General features: G+C 40.2%; 1 protein-coding gene and 1 long non-coding RNA gene across 3 annotated transcripts in view; one reads left to right on the top strand and one right to left on the bottom strand.

The window, feature by feature from the left end:
* Nucleotides 1-21,014, top strand: part of LOC123373193 — a 56,673-nt gene that overhangs the window by 9,534 nt on the left and 26,125 nt on the right. The gene's annotated exons all lie outside the window — the stretch shown is intronic.
* The window catches only part of LOC123373192 (cytochrome P450 1A5-like), a 47,302-nt gene that overhangs the window by 9,368 nt on the left and 16,920 nt on the right, over nt 1-21,014 (bottom strand). Inside the window, exons 2-3 of one of the 2 annotated variants that reach the window (XM_045022050.1) lie at nt 9,644-9,766; nt 8,226-8,312 (exon numbers count right to left, since the gene is read on the bottom strand). The gene's annotated coding sequence lies outside the window, so the exon portion shown is untranslated. Of the gene's footprint in view, nt 1-825; nt 872-8,225; nt 8,313-9,643; nt 9,767-21,014 lie in introns of those variants that run through there. The other variant, XM_045022051.1, reaches the window with a different exon arrangement.

The following is a 21,014-nucleotide window of genomic DNA, read 5'->3' as shown; positions in this document are numbered from 1 at the left end:
TGTCTGGAATACTACAGTGTAGTTAAATTCACAGAGACATTTAAAAACAAAAGTTTTGACCTTATCATATGAACCTAATCACATAACTCAGTATGTTAAATAAGATATTTAGCTGTACTGATTGAGAAGACTGTGAATGGGTCTGTGAATTAAGGGTAGTGTTATTTTTCCCAGTGTCTCTGGAATTCCAGATTCTTTTTAACAGGTGATCCTTGCCATCAGTGGTTCTAAGGTATAGCCATCTTTTCGTTTGGGGTTGACCTCAGTTTGATGTAAACAAAGCCCAGTGATTTCAAAGGCAAAGACATGCGGTTTCATGGACCACTTTATTTCACTATTTGAGGATTGATTTAACACCAAGAGATTAACAACGATTATCCTGTTGTATACCTGAGACCTTGCTATCTGGTTTGGTTTAAGTTTGCATAGTTATGAGCCTGAATTTGTCTGCTTGCTGACTTACATACCCGAATGACAATGTGTTTAAGTTTCGTGATGTTTAATTTAAGTTTCCTGAGTTGAAAATAGTGATTGTTTTTTATACTTTTAGATGTTTCTTCACAGCTCATTATCTGTAATCTTGTTGTCCCATTATTTATGCCATGCCCAACTAATATGGAACCAACACAAATACAATCACAAAAAATACAGATGCTCAGAAAGCCTTAAACATGCATTTCTGAAGAGGAATGATTCACTGATGTTGCTTTTGCAAAACGTCTAAGATTTCCCATGACAACAAAATATGTAATTGTTTTCTCTTCAGTTTAGTCTCCCAGTACTTTTAATGAGTCCCTGAATTTTGAGGAGCAGGATACTACATACCTTTTGTGGCTGGTCCCATGGAATGTGTTTTTAAGTTTCCCTACTGGGTCCCCTGAAGTCTAGTTAATTATTGGAAGCCTTCCCTTGCTTTGCAATTCCTAGAATAAGTCCTGGCGCACTTCCCACGTGCTGTTTGCTGGCTGATCAGAAGGGAATACGTGACTCTTGTATAAAATGTAAGGCAATCTGTTCAGGGCCGTGCATTTTAATCAATGGGATTTTAAAAACAACATATATGACTGAGATTTAAAATGTCTCGCTCAGACACTGCAAAATACTTCCTTGGAAGAAGGAGACAGTTTAAAATCTGCTTCAAACTTAGTCTATCATGGGGCCTGGGGATGGTGGGGAGGTTGTCCCTCGCCTGCGCAGTGAGAGTTGAACAGCAGTGCTCTGCGAGTGAAACAGCCCAGCTCGGGCCAGGAATCCGGAGCTCCAAACCCTCCGACGCGCTTGCTTTGAAATCTAACTCTGTTCTCCCAGGAACCTCCCACAATCTCACCTGTCCCGGAGCAAAACTGAGGTTAAAGTCCAGCAGCCTCTTCGCGCCCGTCTCTCCCCTCGGATCCTCCCAGCGCCTTCAATGCAGCGCCGCAGAGACACCGCCTCTGGCACTGTCCCTCCCAGCACAGGGCCCCGGGCGCTGGGGGGTGGAGGGGAGAGAGCGGGCTAGCCGGGGCGGGGTGTCGGAAAGTTGGGGAGAGGGGAGCAGTGGGAGCGAGGGGCGGGGCAGAGACAGGGCTACTGCCAGTGCCTGTGACTAGTTTATAGAGGGATTTGTGGTGTTCTAGAGCAGGGGGTTCTCAAACTGGGGGTCAGGACCCCTCAAGGGGTCGCAAGGTCATTACATGGGTGGTCGCAAGCTGTCAACCTCCACCCCAAACCCCACTTGCCTCCAGCATTTATAATGGTGTTAAATATATTAAACAGTGTGTTTCATTTTGGGGGGGTGGTCACACTCAGAGGCTTGCAATGTGAAAGGGGTCGCCAGTAAAAAAAAGTTTGAGAGCCACTGTTCTAGAGGATGTTATAAAAAAGGGGACGGGAGAGACCAGAAAATAATAGGAGGAGAGGGGAAAAGGAGGGTGGAAGGTAATTGGCTTGCCCCATATTGTGCCTGCGGAAGTACTGTGGTGGGAGAGTCGATAGGGGAGGCAGAAGTCATGTGAAGTAAGGGAGGAAAACTGAAACCAAGTGTAAACTGCCCAAGGGAAAGCGGAGGGGCCAACGGCAGGCTGTTTGGCACCCACTTGGCAATTACATAGTCATCCTTAAATTGTGCCCCTGGAAGTTTCTTTTTCTTGTCACAAAATATGAATAATTCATCCTGAAGGTGGGAATCCTCTCCTAGGCCTTATGCTGATTTCCCCCCCCCCCCCCACACACACACACCCATCATGGTGCCCTGATGCCAGGGTGACAGACACAAATGCCTAGGCTCTCCCAAAATATTTCACTACATGTACCTAAAGCTCCTTCAGTTCCAAGGCCCAAATATGTTGCTGTTACATAATACCAACTCTCCTTGACAATGATGTGCTGGAGTGCAGTGGTGAAATAATCAGGTCCCCAATATTGCCACTATGCTATTGTTTACAACTGCAACCCAACTGCAACCGTGCATTTCCAGTTTTTTGGCTATCTCCTGTCTTTCCTCCTCCCCCCAACTCTGTTTCCTAGTAGCTCCCTTTCCCCAACACTAAGAATACCAACTTCCTCTGCCTTCCTTTAAACACTGTAGCCATGACCCTCTTCACACACATACTTTCCCCCAGTCTCTCTGTGCTCCAACTCAGTGCACTCAACATCATCTCTGTATTTTCATTAAACCTGTACAATTCCACCACTGCCTTGTTAAATATTCTGTCCAGACCTTTCTCGCTCTAGCAGCTTCTCTCTCCAAATTCCTGTGTGTGCCATAATTTTCTCTTCCTTCTCCCAGTTCTCTGCACCCATCTCCTTTTCCCAACTGTCTCATACTCATGGGTTTCCCAGACATTCATTAATGGGCAGTAAGAGAAGTTACATTTACAGAAACATAAACTTCTTTAATTAGAGTACAGAGACCATTATATGGGTTCTTCTTCAACTCTGATGATAGGATAGTTTTGGGTACTTGATGTAACCCTTCCAAAGAGGAAGTAGTCTGGCTGTTTAAACTGCTTAACTCCTAAAAGTATCTCCTAAGTCAATTCAAATTTATAAATGTTATCTCTGTAACTATATATCTTTGTCTAGAACTATAAAATGATGACTGTATTTCTGACTCTCTTTCTCTTTCTGAATAATACTGGTATAACAGGCTGCTTTACCTAAAATATTGTTAATTTCTTTTTTTTAGTTTATATTAGCTTTGTGAGTCGGGCATGTTTGTGATCAGTTTTTGCTTAGGAGCCTGTCTCTTTAAGAACCTATTCTGCCCTTTGATGTGTATGCTGGATTCTCATTGACTTTGAGAAATAGAAGTTATATAGGGACGTTTGAGGGCAGATTGGGTTCCAAATATTGATTGCTTACCTATTATGGAATACTTTGATATTTAAAATATATAATGGTTTTCACTTAAATAATAGTAATAATTTGCTAAATTTCACAGTGTACAGCTGGTTGTAGATATGGTCAGTTGCTACTGTCTCTACTTATACAGACAGCACTGGTGGGAGCTGGAAATGTTTGCCATTGCAATATAAAAATTTGCAATTTGTTTTTCTTATGAAATTTTAACCTTTGTTAAATTTTCCATTTTAAAAAAAAGAAAAATACGATTTCATCTCTTTCTAGTAGCGATGATTTTTACTTTGTCCTTAAGTATGGAGGTTAACGTCCCTTATAAATGTCTATCCTAGCTGCAATAAAAGTAGATTGTATTCGTGTTTATCATATAGAATCCATTATTGAATCCTACAAAGTTGGTTGCTTCACTAACATTCACAGGTTAATTATTCAATTTGGAATAAATATTTTAATTACTTTCAGATGTATTTCCTTTAAATTTACTTAGGTGACCTATATATTCTCATTATAAGAAAAAGTGCCCTGTTGCCTAGCTATGTACCATTCCATGTTTTATATATCTTAATTATGCTCTTAACAACTACCTACGCTAGATGGTCCTCATCTTTTTAATTTCTGATCATGTGAAAACGTTTCTATGCCTCTAATAATTTTTATTGTCCTCCTCTAGACCTTTTGTTTTTTGAGATAGGATGATCTAAACTGAACACAGTAGTTGAGTCCTTTGTTGCTACAAACACTGGCATTTATATCCTCAAATTATTATTGTATCATGTTTGGAAGAAATGCTCATTTTCTGTACTGGCATTACATAAAAAACTGGAGCCAAGTCTTTTTATTAATCACAAATCTATTTTATTGCCTTCCACTTTATACATGATAATAAAAATAATTGGTTCACAAGCTATTTCAGTGCTTAATGTCAACATAATACATATTGAATGTTGTTTATTATTCCACTGTCTTTGTCTGCATTGTTAATAATAGCTGTTGACACAAGGCTATAATTTAAACAAACACATTTCAGACCAGTCATTTTGTCCAATGAGTATGGACATCATATATGTTGGATAGGCCTGAAATTTTGGTTCTTTCATCACAAATCTCCATACCTAATTATATCCCTGATCCTGCAAACACTTACACTTAAGCTTAATTTTTCTACCATGAGTAATTCCATTGATCTCAATGGGACTATTCACATGAGTAAAGAGGGGGACAAGGACAGGAGCAGTACCAGGGACTGGTGTGGAGGAAAGTAAGGAGAGGGTGGCTAGGGATCAGATAGATATTTTGGGTGGGTGGCAAAAAAGGCAGGGCCTGTGGAACAAGGACTTCAAAGTTGAGTGGAGGGGACCTCCTTTGAGTTTCTGCATCAGCACAATGTATCTATGGCTATGCCCCAGTAAATGACATCCAGATCTAAGGGATTATTTCAGTTTTTGACAGGGTAATGGGAAAGCAGTGAAGTGGGTAGATCTCATTTGTGAATGTTGAACAGCACAGCATAAAAGAGGGAGATTAATCTGGCATACTGTGAAGTGTAACAGAAAAAACATCTGGCTTAACTCTCTCCTCTCTACCCAGGTGTAGACTAGGAATGACTTTATTGAAATCAATGAATTTACACTAATGCAGAACATGCCTAAAAGGATAATCAGGCCTAATGTAGCCGTTCCTTTTATCCCCTGTATTAGATGGAAGAGAGAGTCTAGCCAATGGTAGGGAGAGGAAATAAGTTGACTGTGCTAATGACTCCCATATACGTAGTACACAACTAAGGGTTGAAAGGATGCACAAATATAGTACTCTGTATAAATCTCAGAAAATTACCATAAATACTAGCCTGATTACTAGTACAACTCTACCCCGATATAACGTTGTCCTCGGGAGCCAAAAAATCTTACCACGTTATAGATGAAACCGCGTTATATAGAACTTGCTTTGATCTACCGGAGTGTGCAGCCCCGTCCCCCCGGAGCACTGCTTTACCATGTTATATCCGAATTCGTGTTATATCGGGTCACGTTGTATCGGGGTAGAGGTGTATAGGTACTGAACCTGCAAATACTTACTTACATGCTTTTCTTGTCTACACAGAGAAGCAATGCGCACTATGGAGTGTGATTTCTAAGGCACACTAACGTGTTGTGCATTAATTGGTCCATGTAGACCCTGGTGGTGCACATTATGGGTTCCTAGCATGCTTTCACGTAGTACTATTTGAAACAGCACTACATTCAAGTACACTAGGGAATCTTTTGTGTACACCAGCAGGGTCTACACATACCAATTAACACACAACATGTTAGTATGCTTTAGAAGTCACACCCAAATTGCTGCTCTGTGTACACAAGCCCTGATTTAAGTCCTTTTTTAAAAGCAATTGTTAAACTCTCCCTATTGTTTATGAAGGCCCAGATTTTCAAATGGGTATGTCTCTGAATCAAAATTGGGACCAAAATGTACTTGAAATGTATGTGTAGAGAGATGACATTTTAAAACTGTTTAGGTTTCATAGTTAGTCCAAAACAGTAGATCTAGATCTATTTTCTGGCCTATCGGAGGCTTGATGTTCAGTCTGTGTAGTAACATTGTTAGGAAGATGAATATTTCCACGTGAGCAAAGCTTTCTTCCAGATACCTTCTCTTGCCAATCCTGAAGATCATTACTTTTCAGCTAGGTCCTTGATTTGTTGCCTATTTTCATCAAGAAATCTTTCAGGGCTAAACAAACCTGGGTTCTTCTCTAATTTTCTAAAAATAAACATTTCACTGTTAGGTATTTGATAGTTTAATATCTCAATTCTATGACGTGCTGAGAACCTGTAATTCCCAATGAATTCAATGCAAATCCAGGGTGATCAGCTCCTTGGAGCATCAGGCTCTAAGATAGTAAAATTAGAGATGTGTTTTCATGCTAACTGACTCATGCATGGCTCTTTCTTCAGAACAGTAGAAAATGTGCTTTTTTCTTATATTATAAACATGTTCAGGTGCTGAGAACCTGCAGCTCCCAATGGGCTCAGTTGTGTTCCAATGAAAGCCAGCAGCAAAATTCCTATTGACCTAATTGGGCCTCAATTCAGGAAAGCATCTCTACCTGGAAAGTATTTCAGCAGGTGCTTAACTTTAAGCATATACTTAAGCCCCACTGAAGTTTAAAGTTAAGTATGTGGTTAAGTGCTTTCCTGAATCATAGCCTGGAAGCCCATTGCCTGTGATGGGAGTTAAGGGTGATGAGAATCTGTCCCTAATAGTCACAGAATAACAGAATGTTAATGTTGGTAATTTAAAAAAGTAAACCTCTCAATATTTGTTTAGTCAAGACTATTCTTATGTATTTTGCAAGACTGATTTATATTGGAACAGTAAAGTTCTTTAATAAACCAAAGAAAAAAACAGAGAAAACAATAACTGTGAAATGCATCTGATACTAAGGGCTAGTCTACACTAGAAGCACTACAGCTCTCCCATCAGCATAATAAAACCACCTCTCTGAGAGGTGGTAGCTATCCCACCGACATAGCGGTGTCCACACCAGTGCTTAGTTTGGTGTAATTTATGTTGCTCAAGGGGGTGGCTAATTCAACCCCCTGAGCGACATAAGTTATACTGCCATAGCCTGTAGTGTAGACAAGCTCTAAGAGTTGCGGGGAGGGAGGAACTTAACAAAATTTGTATTTTTATATTATTTTTCCAATATAGGTCACAAGTATTTAGTTTTAAGTTAATGCAGATGATGATCACAGAGCATATAGGTAATAATTAATAGCTTATATAAGAACATAAGAATGGTTCTACTTGGTCAGACCAAAGATCCATCTAGCCCAGTATCTTGTCTTCTGACAGTGGCCAGTGCCAGGTGCCCCAGAGGGAATGAACAGAACAGGTAATCATCAAGTGATCCACCCCCTGTTGCTCATTCCCAGCTTCTGGCAAACAGGCTAGGGACACCATTCCTGCCCATCCTGGCTAATAGCCATTGATGGACCTATCCTCCATGAATTTTTGAATCCTATTATGGTCTTGGCCTTCACAACATCCTCTGGCAAGGAGTTCCACAGGTTGACTGTGTGTTGTGTGAAGAAATACTTCCTATTATTTGTTTTAAACCTGCTACCTATTAATTTCCTTTGGTGACCCCTAGTTCTTGTGTTATGAGAAGTAGTAAACAACACTTTCTTATCTACTTTCTCTACACCAGTCATGATTTTATAGCCCTCAATCATATCTCCCCTTAGCTGTCTCTTTTCCAAGCTGAAAAGTTCCACTCTTATTAATCTCTCCTCATATGGAAGCTGTTCCATACCCCTAATCATTTTTGTTTCCCTTTTCTGAACCATTTCCCATGCCAATATGTCTTTTTTGAGATGGGGCGACCACATCTGCACGCAGTATTCAAGATGTGGGCATACCATGGATTTATATAGTAACAACATGATATTTTCTGTCCTATTATCTATCCCTTTCTTTATTATTCCCAGCATTCTGTTCGCTTTTTTGACTGCCTCTGCACATTGAGTGGATGTTTTCAGAGAACTATCCACAATGACTCCAAGATCTCTTTCTTTCTTATGACTGATCTTTTGTCTAGTTTTGATCTCTCAAAGAAGTCACTACATGTAAGGGATTAATCTCATAACAGATATATAGATTCATAGATTTTTAATGCCATAAGGGACCATTACATCATCTAGTTTCACCTCCTGCATAACACAGGCTGCATAATTTTACCAAGTTCCCCCTGCATTGTGCCAAATAATGTGTGTTTAACTGAAGCATGTCTTTATACAGATTTCATCATGGAGCGTCTGAATATTCTGGATACATACAATCTAAAACTTGTGATAACCTTGCATACTGGGCAACAAAATACAACTTACTTGTCATAGTTGATTTGATATTGATGAATGAAAACACAGGAATCTTTGGCAATAAAATATCCACTCAATACAATATCTTCAGTGGTACTGCAAGAAAACAAGGATACTAAAAAATCAACCATTTCATGTAGAGCTTGATTCAACTTCCATTAAAGTTAATAGATAGGCTCCCATTGACTTTAATGGAACTTACTTGGTTCTTAGTCAGTTTTTGATTATACAAATTTAATTATGAAGAGAGAAGATGTATTTTTATCTGAATGTTTTAAATTATAAATAAGCTTTACTGAAAGGAAAAAAATGTCTCGTAGATCACTACAAGTAGTACAAATTATTTGTAAAACACTCGGACAATAAGAACCCTTTATCATTTCTTTGCGTCTTGTTCCTATCTTTCTTTTCATGAAAATGTTATTTATTTTCTTAAGCAACAAAGAAAAAATACCATATAAACCATAGTTACATCCTAATATAAAAATATGTATATTTAGGTGAATCAGATAAACCTCCTGTAAGCCAGTGAGAGCTGTTGAGTGCTTAGCACAGCGATCGACAATCTTTGACACGTGGCTTGCCAGGGTAAGCACCCTGGCAGGCCAGGTTGGTTTGTTTACCTGCCATGTCTGCAGGTTCAGCCGATCGCGGCTCCCACTGGCCGCAGTTCACCGTCTCAGGCCAATGGGGGCTGCGGGGAAGTGGTGTGGGCCGAGAGATGTGCTGGTCACTGCTTCCCACAGCCCCCATTGGCCTGGAGCAGTGACCCACGGCCAGTGGGAGCTGCGATCGGCCGAATCTATGGATACAGCAGGCAGGGCCGGCTCCAGACACCAGCGCGCCAAGCAGGCGCGTGGGGCGGCATTGTCGGGGCAGGGCGGCATTTGGCTCCGGCGGACCTTCCACAGTCATGCCTGCGGGAGCCCAGGACGAGCGGACCTGCCGCAGGCATGACTGCGGCGGGCGCACTGGTCCCGCGGCTCGGACGGAGCTCCCGCAGGCATGCCTGCGGATTCTCCACTGGAGCCGCGAACCAGCGCACCCGCCGCAGACTCTTCTGCCCCGGCTGCGGGACCGGGGAAGGGCGGCGCAGCGCGCCACCCTGCTTGGGGCGCCGTAATTTATAGAGCCGCCCCTGACAGCAGGTAAACAAACCGACCGGCCCACCAGGTTGCTTACCCTGGTGAGCCGGGTGCCAAAGGTTGCCAATCCCTGGCTTAGCACATTTCAGAATCAGCCAGATGCCCATCTCTGGATTTAGGATCCTAATTTAGGCTCCAGTTTTTAAAAAAAATATTGGCTAAATAAAAATACTCTTAATATGGTGTAATATTTTTAAAAGCTACTATCATCATTATTATGGAAAATTATCAATGTAACAGTTTTTTACAATACAGACTGCAAACTTTTTGGTAAATACTTACCAATGACGAATCATGAAAGGCATCTAAGATGCATGTTGAACACTTCATAAATTAAAGTTTCAGTGTAGGGAACAGAAGACCTATCTTCAAATCCAGGCAGCCAGCTTGACCCAATTTTCTTATCTGCATGTGCAGAGACAAAAACGAATGTCAGTGAAAGATATCACACCATCTAAAAAAGAGACTTTGATGAGTGCAACACTTTACAAGATGAAAACATGCACATTTCAAAACTCTCCTAAAGAGAAATTTTCAAAGGGGCCTCAATCTGGCCTCTTGGACTGAATGGACAGAGCAACTAAGGATGAAAAAATGGAAATACATTAACCTGGCTGTAGAACTTACTAGTTGCAAAATAGTTATGCCAGTAGCAGCCCTAGTGCAGATGCAGTTATAGAAAGTGTTTTATACTGGTATAACTTATCCTGGTATAAAGCTGAAGAAGAGTGCTCTGTGGCTCAAAATCTTGTACCTTTCACCAACAGAAGTTGGTCCAATAATATCTATCTATCTATCTAGACACTTTTTAGAGTCACTGAGCTTAGTAGCTTAGAGGCTGGTCTATGTGAAATGTATGTGATGTTTCCATTCCAGTTCCCAGTAGACTCCACATAAGATAGGCATCACAGCTGGGATCAGAGAGGCTAAGCACTGAGGTCCTTGTTCCCTGAGTTGTGGAGTGACTCCTCTGAACCAATGAGAGTTGAGAGCACTCCCGCCTAACAGGAGGTGCACAGCCCTGGTGATATGAACATGGGCGTCTACCTCTAACTGTTACTTGCTTTTTAGACAGTTCTCGAGGTCAACAGTAACCGAAAGTTTTAAATACCCCAATCAGGTTAGGCTTGAGGCCATTATAAAGGTTCTGTGAAGAAGTTTCTCCTGGCTGCTGCCTCAGCTACATTTTTGTTCCTAGTCCAGTAAAGGCCTTTCAATTCTAGCCATGTTCATCTGGCACTTTTCAGGGTAGCTAAATTAATTCATTGAAAACTAAATGAATTAAAACATCAGATTTAAAATACAGGGCTAACTGTAACAGAAAGTGTGTTTAAGAAAAGGTAGTCCCTGAGTAGTTTTTCCCCCTCACGGAGTGACTGAAAGTGCTGGGCTGCCTGTTTCTAAGACTGCCCAGCCCTACCAAATTGGAGGGGGATGGATGGCTAAAATGAACAACTTTAAGATATTATTTTTTAACTATCTTGTCTATTGACGCAATTTTGAAATTGTTGGGTATTCACCCACGAAAGCTCATGCTGCAAAACGTCTGTTAGTCTATAAGGTGCCACAGGATTCTTTGTTGCTTTTACAGATCCAGACTAACACGGCTACCCCTCTGATACTTACTGAAAACAGTTTGTCAGAACTTTTTTAAAGTATGTGAAACTAAAATTCTAATTTTTTCAGAAAAATAATTGGCATTTTTTGACCAGCTGTAGTAATGAATAGACTTGGAGCTGGCCTTCAGGATACAGGTGAATTTCACTCTGTGTGTCTATCACTGTGATACATGAGTACTTGGAAGCAAGGTGGTTGGATGTATCTTGAATGAGATTTATTCTACTCTGATTTATCCCATTTTTACACTGGTGAAAATCCAGTGACTTCAGTGAACTAACACCTGATTTACAGTGGTGTGAGTGAAAGATTTGTCACTTGGAAGTGGCTAATGTTTGATTTTAGAAGACTGTGCTTGCCTGAAATTTTTTGCTTATATTGATTTTAGATGAAAAACTTTTGCATATTTATGGTGGCAACTCAATGGTAGCATGGTTATTAAATCTATTTTCCCAATTATTATTTTGAATCTATGTTGAACTGAAATGCCTCCTTTATATTTTGCAACAGTTATAGTTCTGTTTATTAGTAATGGCAAATACACTGAAAAAATCAAGGAAAACTTTAAAACAAACCTGCTATTGAGTGTTCCGGAATGTAATGTACTACCAGAATGACAGAAGAGGTCTGTAGCTTCTAGCATTTAGCCGTAAAATTGTTCTAATGTTGTGGTTACACAATTTCATATCTTACCTCTGTTATATTCTAAGTTCTCAAATTCCACTGAACAAAAATATTCTGAATCACAAAAGAAACAAAATTTAAAGACTGGCCTTCCTAGAAATATTCTGTTGCTGTGCTGCAGAAAGTGGGTGCTGATACAAAAAATAAGCACCATAGATTCTACTTAGTTGTAATACACATTCTCTTGCATAGAGATCTTCTGTGTCTGTCCATTAATCAACATTCATAAGTTTATCTGAGCCGAGAAAATGAAATCAGCCTGTGTAACAATTGGTAAAAGAAAATCAAAGCTATAATGTAGCTGAGAAGAGATTTTCTGTTTTGATTTGGTTGCATTTACATGTACCAGGCTTGTGATACATTTTGTTAGTTTGTGTGTTCTAAACTTGACTAGTCTCAAAAAATACAGAGATTTAAATTTTACAAGACTGAGAACAACTGGAATCAGGTCATTTAGAATCATTACAGATTACTAGAAATGAGAGGGGAAGAATGGTCCCTGGACAGGACTGGCATGGGGGCAGTCACCTTTGCCCCTTTCCTGGCTCCTACAATGAGCAAAGGTCTGGCGGACCTGATTACTAAGCCCACCTTTTTCCCTTTTGCACAGAAATTACTTTTTTTTTAAACTGTGTGGACATTGATCTTTGACAGGTTTCAGAGTAGCAGCTGTGTTAGTCTGTATCCGCAAAAAGAACAGGAGTACTTGTGGCACCTTAAAGACTAACAAATTTATTTTAGCATGAGCTTTCGTGAGCTGCAGCTCACTTCTTCGGATCTTTGAGGCTCTGATAGGGCCATGGAGGATACCCCCTTGTGGAAAGAAGGGGAAATACAATTACATTTGGCTGCATGAGTGGTCTGAGTCTGACAGGTGTATGCTGTCTCATGGCAGAGCCTGGTCTGAGAGCCACATTAGGGCTTCTACTCAGGGTAACCAAGCAGAGTCATTGTTCTTTGCTTCTGAGGAAGGCAAAAGTTGTTTATCTATGATGTTTTGAGTACTGCTACCTAGAGGGTAGAGCCAGGGACTGTGGGATTCAATATTGAGTAAAATGGCTACCCAGAATGAAGTTTTCTGTGAAAACTCAATGACTCAATTTGTAACTGCCAGTAATACTGATTGTCAGTTTAGGAATATGGTTGGGGTTGGGGTTGGGTTAGGGAGGGATAGCCCTGCTCACCTGCTGGAAACCTTGGGCCACCCACCCACTGATGATGACCACCTCCCCTAGAACGATATCATGCAAGGCCTGTGCGCCCGTGGGCCTCAAATAGAGGGTTAGGACACTCAGCACTTTTTCAACACCAGGCCCTTAATGACTGTGGTGTTAAAAAGAAAACCTGACAAGCTTCTATATTTTTTCTTGTACCATAATTCAAGCAGGCTCTTATACCATTAAAACATTGGCATCCAAACTCATCTGCTGAAAACTAAAATATTTCCTACCAACAAGTCCTGACAGTTTTCCCAGCTTTGTATGAATTTCATGCACAGAGCCTCCCACACTTAATCTTGATAGGAACCTGTATGTAACTGATGCAACTAACGAAGAGCATTGCTTAAAGAGAAAAAAAAGGGAGTCAGATTTCACTGGTATTTTTGTCATGTATCTTCTGTAGATTTCCATAGTTTAGCTGTCACATAGCCTATTTACTTTAAAGATGAAACACACAACAGAGTTGATGTAGTCTGCAGAACTTTTAAAAAATCTGAGTTTCCAATGAGGTTTAATTTGAGCTTGAGGGGGAACAAAGAAAAAAAAAACAGGTGTAGAATGGAACTGGATTAACTGTTAAATGGCTCAAATAATACTGAGGAATTCAGACACTTATTCAAACCTCTCTGAACCTTTTTTTGGGCTGGAAATCAAGCTAGGAGTCTCACATGAACAGAAGGAACAGGCACAATCACACTCACGAATAATGTCAATGGGAATTTTGCCATTGATGTCAATGGGATAAGGATCAGGCCATTGGAACAGGCCCTTGAGTGCTTCTGCTTTCCATGTCAGCCAAATTATAAATTAATGTCTCCCAGAAATACATTTAATTTTGCTTTAATAAGACAGTTATTGTCCTGTAACCTAATAAATGCCAATTGACTGTTAAATTAATTGAGCTTTAATAAATTAATACTAAAGCTAATAATTGGAGATATACCTATCTCCTAGAACTGGAAGGGACCTTGAAAGGTCATTGAGTCCAGCCCCCTGCCTTCACTAGCAGGACCAAGTACTGATTTTTGCCCTGGCCCCCTCAAGGAGTGAACTCACAACCCTGGGTTTAGCAGGCCAATGCTCAAACCACTGAGCTATCCCTCCCCTGTAACTCTATTGTCATCACCATCTTGAAGCTACATAGAGCCCTTCCTCAGATCTCTTACTTTTTAATCATACATTTATTGACATTAAGATGTGTAGGGTTTGTTTGCACTGCACTGGAATTTAGAAACAAAATATATAACTTTAAAAATTACAAGACATTCTAAACTGCAGTTGCATTGAGGTAAAAACTAGTAAAACATTTTTTCTAAATGAAGGGATCACTCATCAAATGTTTTTCAGTTTGTAAACTATTCATGCAAGAACTCTAATTCTAGAAATATACAATACTGAAGAAAATATGATTTATTTAACAGTATCACCACTAAGAAACAAGTTGTTATTAAAAAAGCAATTTAACTTTTAAAAGATTATAAATACAAACATACATACTATGATACAGAATCCTATCCATCAATTTTACCGAATCTGAACATTATTTTTCCTCAAAGTTATTAAAGTGCAGTCTGTACTTTCTTTACAATCCATGCATTTCTTTAAAACAGTTATTCCTGAAGCTATTCTGCTTTTTTTTTTTTTTTTTGGGTGGTAGAATCTGTTTTGGGGAAAAAAATCCTTTCAAAGATTTTGTTTATGGATTGTAGTGATGATGGTGGGTGGACGGGTATTTTGCAGCCAGTTTTGCTTGGAGCTCCTGCAGCAGTTTGAGGCTGGAATGAATAACTTTCAGACACTCTTGTGCTACCAAATTTCAGGGGGAGGAGCGACGAGGATGAGTTTATGATGTTAGAGAAGCAAGCACTAAATTATAGATGGAGAATGTAATTCACACAGCTATGTGTAAAACATCAGTGTATTTTCTGAAAAAAGCTTCAAAGAACATGTTGAGGCTGCTGCTAAAACCTTTCCTCTCAAAGGAATCACTCTGACTATACCGCAAATGCATTACTCCACAGGAGAGTTTGAAGTTTCAGCTTCTCTTTTTGTACTCTGCCTCCTATTCTCTTTTCTCCTCAGATTCTTATAGTGCTCTCATTACTATAGAATCTGAGCAAATTCCAGTAGTGCATAAGCAACGTGACTACAACCCCCGCATCCCCCACATCTCCTTGCTGTTTATTCTTTCACACATCCTCTTCCCAGGGACTTAAGTGTATGCTATGTTGTGTAGAGTTTTTTTCATCCCCTCTTTTCCTTTCTAGCTCTTGCTCCCCATAAATCTGTGTTCTAAACATTTTCATGACAACTAGATGAGAACTGGAACTATCCCAGTGAATCCATAACATATGGATTTAGAAATAACATCATGCATTGCTAAATTGTCCTTTATTGGTTAGCCATTCCCTCTCTTCTGCAAAGAGCACTAGAAAGGAAATGGTATGGATAGAAGGCATAGACATGTCAACCCATACTGAATATTACAAAGCATAGCAAAGTTTCAAATAAGGAGGCTTGCTCTTTTCATGTAAAAAATGTGATACCTTTTCACCGAACCAACAAAACACTATATTATACAAGATTTGTAGTTAATACAATAAGCAAATTATGAATATCATTTATAGTTTGTACAGCAATAACACTATGCTAAATACTTCCTAGACTTCCTCTGCTTTTGCGGGGTGATTTGAGGTATAAGGGTGCTATTCAATATGAGGTAAGGTTACTTCACCTTCTTTCACTGGAGTGAATGGCCCTGGCTTTAGTGGAGCTTCACTGATTCACAACAACTGAGGATCTGGCCCTTGTCCTTCCCTTCAAATACCAGCATAACTCTTTTCCTCCCTACTTATCTGATACAGCCTCTTATCTTCCCCACAGCCTTTCTGCTCCACCAGTGATGCCAGCCTCAGTGCCCTGTTGATCCATTTCCTCCACAAACATCTCTGTGCCTCCTACCATGAAGCCCCTTGCTCTTGGAATAAACTCTTTTCTCTCATCTGCCAAGCTACTTCCTTCTCTTTTAAATCCTTTATGAAGAAAAAAGACCTACTTATTTTGTAATGTCTACAATAAATGGCTTAATTATATATTCTCTTTCATGTATTTATTTTCCTTATTTTATATATAGTATGTTGACAAATTGAAGAGGACTCAGAGAAGAGCCACTAGAATGATTAATGGATTGGAAAACATGCCTTTATAGTGACAGACTCAAAGAGCTCAATCTATTTAGCTAAACAAAGAGAAGGTGCAGGGGTGATTTGATCACAGTCCAGAAGTACTACACAAGGAACAAAATAATTAATAATGGGCTTCTCGGTGTAATAGACAAGGTATAACAAGGTCCAATAGGTGGAAGTTTAAGCTAAGCAATTTCAGACTGGAAACAAAGTGTAAATTTTTAACAGTGAGGGTAATTAATCATTGGAACCATTTACCAAGGGACATAGTGGAGTCTCCATTGCTGGCAATTTTAAAATTGTTTATATAAAAGATCTGCTCTAGTTCAAACAGGAATTAATTCAGGGATAGCCTATGTTCTATGTTATGCAGGAGGTCAGACTAGATGAGGAGAATGGTCCTTCTGGCCTTATCTATAAATCTATATGAAACAGCAACAACTAACAGAACCACCAAGCTGCGCACACAGCTATTCCGAGTATGCACAGTGAATAGAATCCGTCTCTCCCCTTTCTGTGTTAGCAAAGTGGGGAACCCTAGTATAAATGGGCCACCAGCTGTCAATACCATTTCAGCCTTGTATCATCTAACTCTGCTGGCAATAATATATGACGAAATGCTCAAAACACTTATTCTGCCTTGATTTAGAGAGAGCCTCCCTCTATTCAATTTGCCTGCAAGCAAGTGGTGAGAATGTAGGTTAACACATTTTTGTCACAACCCATGAATCTCAAATCCAGGCCCACAAGATGCATGGGAGCTGCCATGCTTCAATCCTCTACGTGGCAACCCACTGGCAACTGCTTACCTGAGACTAATGAAGACCAGCCCCAGTGTGAGGCTCCACCCCTGATGTCCAATTGACCAAGTTCCCAGAGCAGTTGACTGGCCTGCTGGCCTGACTTAAGCCAGCAGCAGGAATAGAAAGCTTTCTGAACAACTGGGCTCCACCCTCTTTTGGACTGTGTGCTTCCTGTCACCTGCTCCTGCTTCCCCAGCTTGCTCTCCTAGCATTCAGATCTGGCCTGATTCCTGGTGCTGGAATTGTGGTTCCTGACCTCTGAATCATCTCCTGCTTCTGACCTCCCAGTATCCCGACCCAGCTGAATCTTGACTCCTGTCTCATGACTGTGGACTCTGGCTCTGATTATTAGGTCTGGCTGCCCACACCCACCTGTGACAATTTCCTGTTTTAGTTTTGTTTCCCAATTAATAGTACATGGGTTCAAAAACTCATTAACATAAGTGTTTTGTCTAATGTACAATGTTCTAACATACATTGTACACACAGATATATGTCCTGAGCATGGCAAGAGATCTTATGCAGACATATAGGTCCTTTGTAGTATTCCACATAAAACATGAGACAAAATTACTGAGCCAAGAAATACAGGAGTCAGGAGTATGGCCTAACTTGTTGAGGCTAAATAATCAGTTAATTATTAATAATACAAATCAGCCTGAACCAAATGTTCTAATCTGAGCAACACTGAACTTTAAATCAGAATTCAAGTTGTAACAACCCCCAATCTGAATTTTGTGATTTGGGTTTAACTCTGCAATATCTCAAATGGGAACCCAGAATCCAAACACTGCCAAATTTTGAGGTTATTCAAAATCTGTACCTGAACCTGGATAAAGTGTTGTGGCTCTGCCTCATTTCCAATTATTATTGTTTGATTGTTAGGAGTTATGAGAGACAAGGTTATATCCATATTTAGAAAGACTGTGGTGCCCTCTGATGTTTGTTTTTTGAAACTACCCAGAGAGATTTATTTAATGTATGTTTGCTCAATTTAGAAACTATGCTCAGTCACCAATGTCTCTGAGCACATATATTCAGTTAAACACAACACTTTCTATTTTTTTCAACAAGCAGTCATTCCGACACACCAGACTCTGACATTTAAATCTGGGAACTGTTAGCTGGGATTCCTAATCTGATTTCAGTTGTTGTAGTTGCTCATGGAGAGAAAAAAGGCCTCCCAAATTCACCTCTGCCTCAGTCAGAGCAGAGGTGAAACCTGACCTCAAACTACAGGAGGTGATGATCTGACCATGACATTTGTAATTTTCACCCCTTTAGTCACCAAATCTCATCCAAAAGCAACCCCCAGGGTGTGCTCACCTGAATGCATAAAACCAGAAATCATCTTTGGAATGACATGGTGGTCACTATTCTGATCTAATCCTGATCCTATCCTCATGTTTGTGGTGGTGTTGTAGTCATGTAGTTCCCACCATATTAGGAAGACAACATGCATGATCTTTTCTTTTAGCAACTTCTGTTGGTGAAAGAGAAAAGCTTTCAAACTACACGGAGCTCTTTTTCAGGTCTGGAAAAGCTATTCTGTGTCACAGCTAAATACAATTGTTTAGCACAAGTACCTGACACATTTTAAGGGACCATTCAAGATGAAGGGGCATGTTAAAACCCCTACAGTCATAGAACCAAAAAAAATGACTTGTGAAACATTTAACAAACAAACTTTTAACCTCCATGCCAGAGGACAGCTATGCAGTCCCTGAAATCCAATCACCAGATAGTGATCAAATCAGCAGACAAAGAGGATGCTACCTCAATGAGGCCAACCAGAAATTCTCCAACAACACTTACTATAAAGGACTCAAGATTCCACACTACAATTCACCCAGCACTTTAACTTCAATGATGGAACCCTATACAGACAACTATATAAAAGAATACCACAGATCACCACACTTACCTCCACAGATCCAGTAACTACCTCAATCGCACCAAGAAATCTGTTATTTACAGCCAAGCCCTCAGATACCACAGAATATGATACAAGGAGAAAGTCCAGGAGCACACCTTAACACACTTAAAACTGCCTTCACCAAACAAGGATGTTCCACCAGAGAAGTAGATCACATCATGGAATGGGCTACCCAAATACCCTCAGAGAACCTGCTTAAACACGGGGGGGGGGGGGCGGAAACCTCTGACCACACATCCCTAGTTGTCTCCTGCCACCTCCCCTGGAACCTAATTATAACTTATACTTGATGTATAGCAAGTATATATGTATATAGCACTCTGATCTCACTTCCACCAGTCTTACATGTGTTATTACATTGAAGTTAATGCAGTGACACTGTAACTCAGTACTGCCAACTCCAAATGTTCTAATACCATGAGCCAGATGCAAAAAAAAAAAGTCAAATTTGGAGTTCTTTTTACTTGCCTTCTGGGTTTCATGCCTTTAGGGTTCACATTTTTAAGCTTTTCTCTGCAACCATGAGGGTTAGAAACTTACATTGATTATAAAATGAGAGCTGCATTATCATGTAATAATAGCATTCCAGGATCTGACTCTAAAGGAAAATACCAAATATCATGAGATTCACAATAAAGTCAAGAGAGCTGGCAACAGTGTGGGAGTGTGACTGCAGAGACCAAATGTGATCCCCCATCTTGGAAGGCAGGGTCTGGATTGCAAGGATAGATCAGCAAACTGCAGATGGCACCAGGCAGTAGGTGCTAGTTGCTGTAATATAAAACGCTTGAATAAAGGAATAATTGTTAAATACAAATTCTCATTGCTTTAATGCAAATAGACTCCCTGCTGACTGAAGCTGTCTGGAAGTGGCCATGAATAAGCACATCTGCCAGGTATCCTGACTCCATCCACTATTATGGCTACACCAATTGCGTCAGAGACCTCCCCTGTAGCCCAGTGGGGGAGGGCTTTTTAGATTGCTTGAACCACCGTGCCTTCCTTTCAAGCAGACATTTTCACCACAGGGGTCTTGCAGCTTGGCATCTACTATAGTGAAAATCAAGCCTGAGGCATTGCTTTTATAGGTCTGACATGGCATTATTTTACGTATTTTTTTCTATATTATATAATATATTTCTCTTTCCCTGAACTCATCTCCTATTACCTTAATATTTAATACTGATCTTTTTTTAATTGGCTGAGCTGAAAAGGAGGTAGTATGAAGAGACTGCTTGGAAATTGATAACTTTTGCTTCATAGAGCTTTTCACAAGGAAAAGGAATGAAGTTAGCCTCATCGCTTTATTGTTTTTTGTCAACATTTGATCAGGCTCATGTGCTAAAAGCTTTGTCCTCAAATTCTGATGTTATTGCTGACCAAGATGCAAATGGGTTTGGGGTCATGCCATTAACATTAATCTCCTAAAAATATGTTGTGGGGCAAATACTTAATCCTAGGGGTTTTTACATATAGTAAAATGTTTGACTCCATAACTAATAAACCACTTCATCATCATCAATGTTCCTATTACACCTCTGGCGTTTAGGGCAGTGATGAAGCTCCTCCACTCCTGTTTGTTTCTGGCAAGTCTTTCAATGGTTCCCCAGTTGGCCGCAGGTTTTTCAGCTTGGCTTCCACAGCTCTTCGCCATGTTGTTTTTGGGTGGCCTCATTTTCGCTTGCCTTTAGGTGTCCATTTTATTGCTACTGTGGTGATGGAATCAGTTTCCATCCAAAGCACATAACTGATCAATCTCCAATGCCTCCTGGCAAGGATGGTGCTCAGATCCTCTTGGCTGCACTGTGTCAACAGATCGTGGTTTGAGATTGTTCTGGGCCAAAAGATATGGAGGATTTTTCTGAGGCAGGTTGTATGGAATGAAGACACTTTGGACATGTCATACTGTCTCATTCCCCAGCATTCTGCACTATAAAGTAGTGTTGAAAGGACGCAGCTCTGATAAATCTTGAGTTTGGTTTTGGTGTTGTATTTTGATGATTTCCAGATTGTATCTAAGCTCCTGAAGATGTTCCTGGCTTTATTAATTTTGTTCTGGATGTCCTGGCTTGTTCCACCGTCCTGGCTGATGGTGCTGCCCAAGTATGTGAATGTTTCTACATTGGTGAGAACATAATCCTCTATCCGTACTGGTGATGGTGAGGCAATATTAAAGGTCATGGTATCTGTCTTATTGCAGTTGATTTT

The sequence above is a fragment of the Mauremys mutica genome, chromosome 6, assembly GCF_020497125.1.
Source record: "Mauremys mutica isolate MM-2020 ecotype Southern chromosome 6, ASM2049712v1, whole genome shotgun sequence".
NCBI lineage: Eukaryota > Metazoa > Chordata > Testudines > Geoemydidae > Mauremys > Mauremys mutica.
The sequence above is the reverse complement of the archived record's forward strand: the minus strand, read 5'-3'. Positions and strand labels throughout refer to the sequence as shown.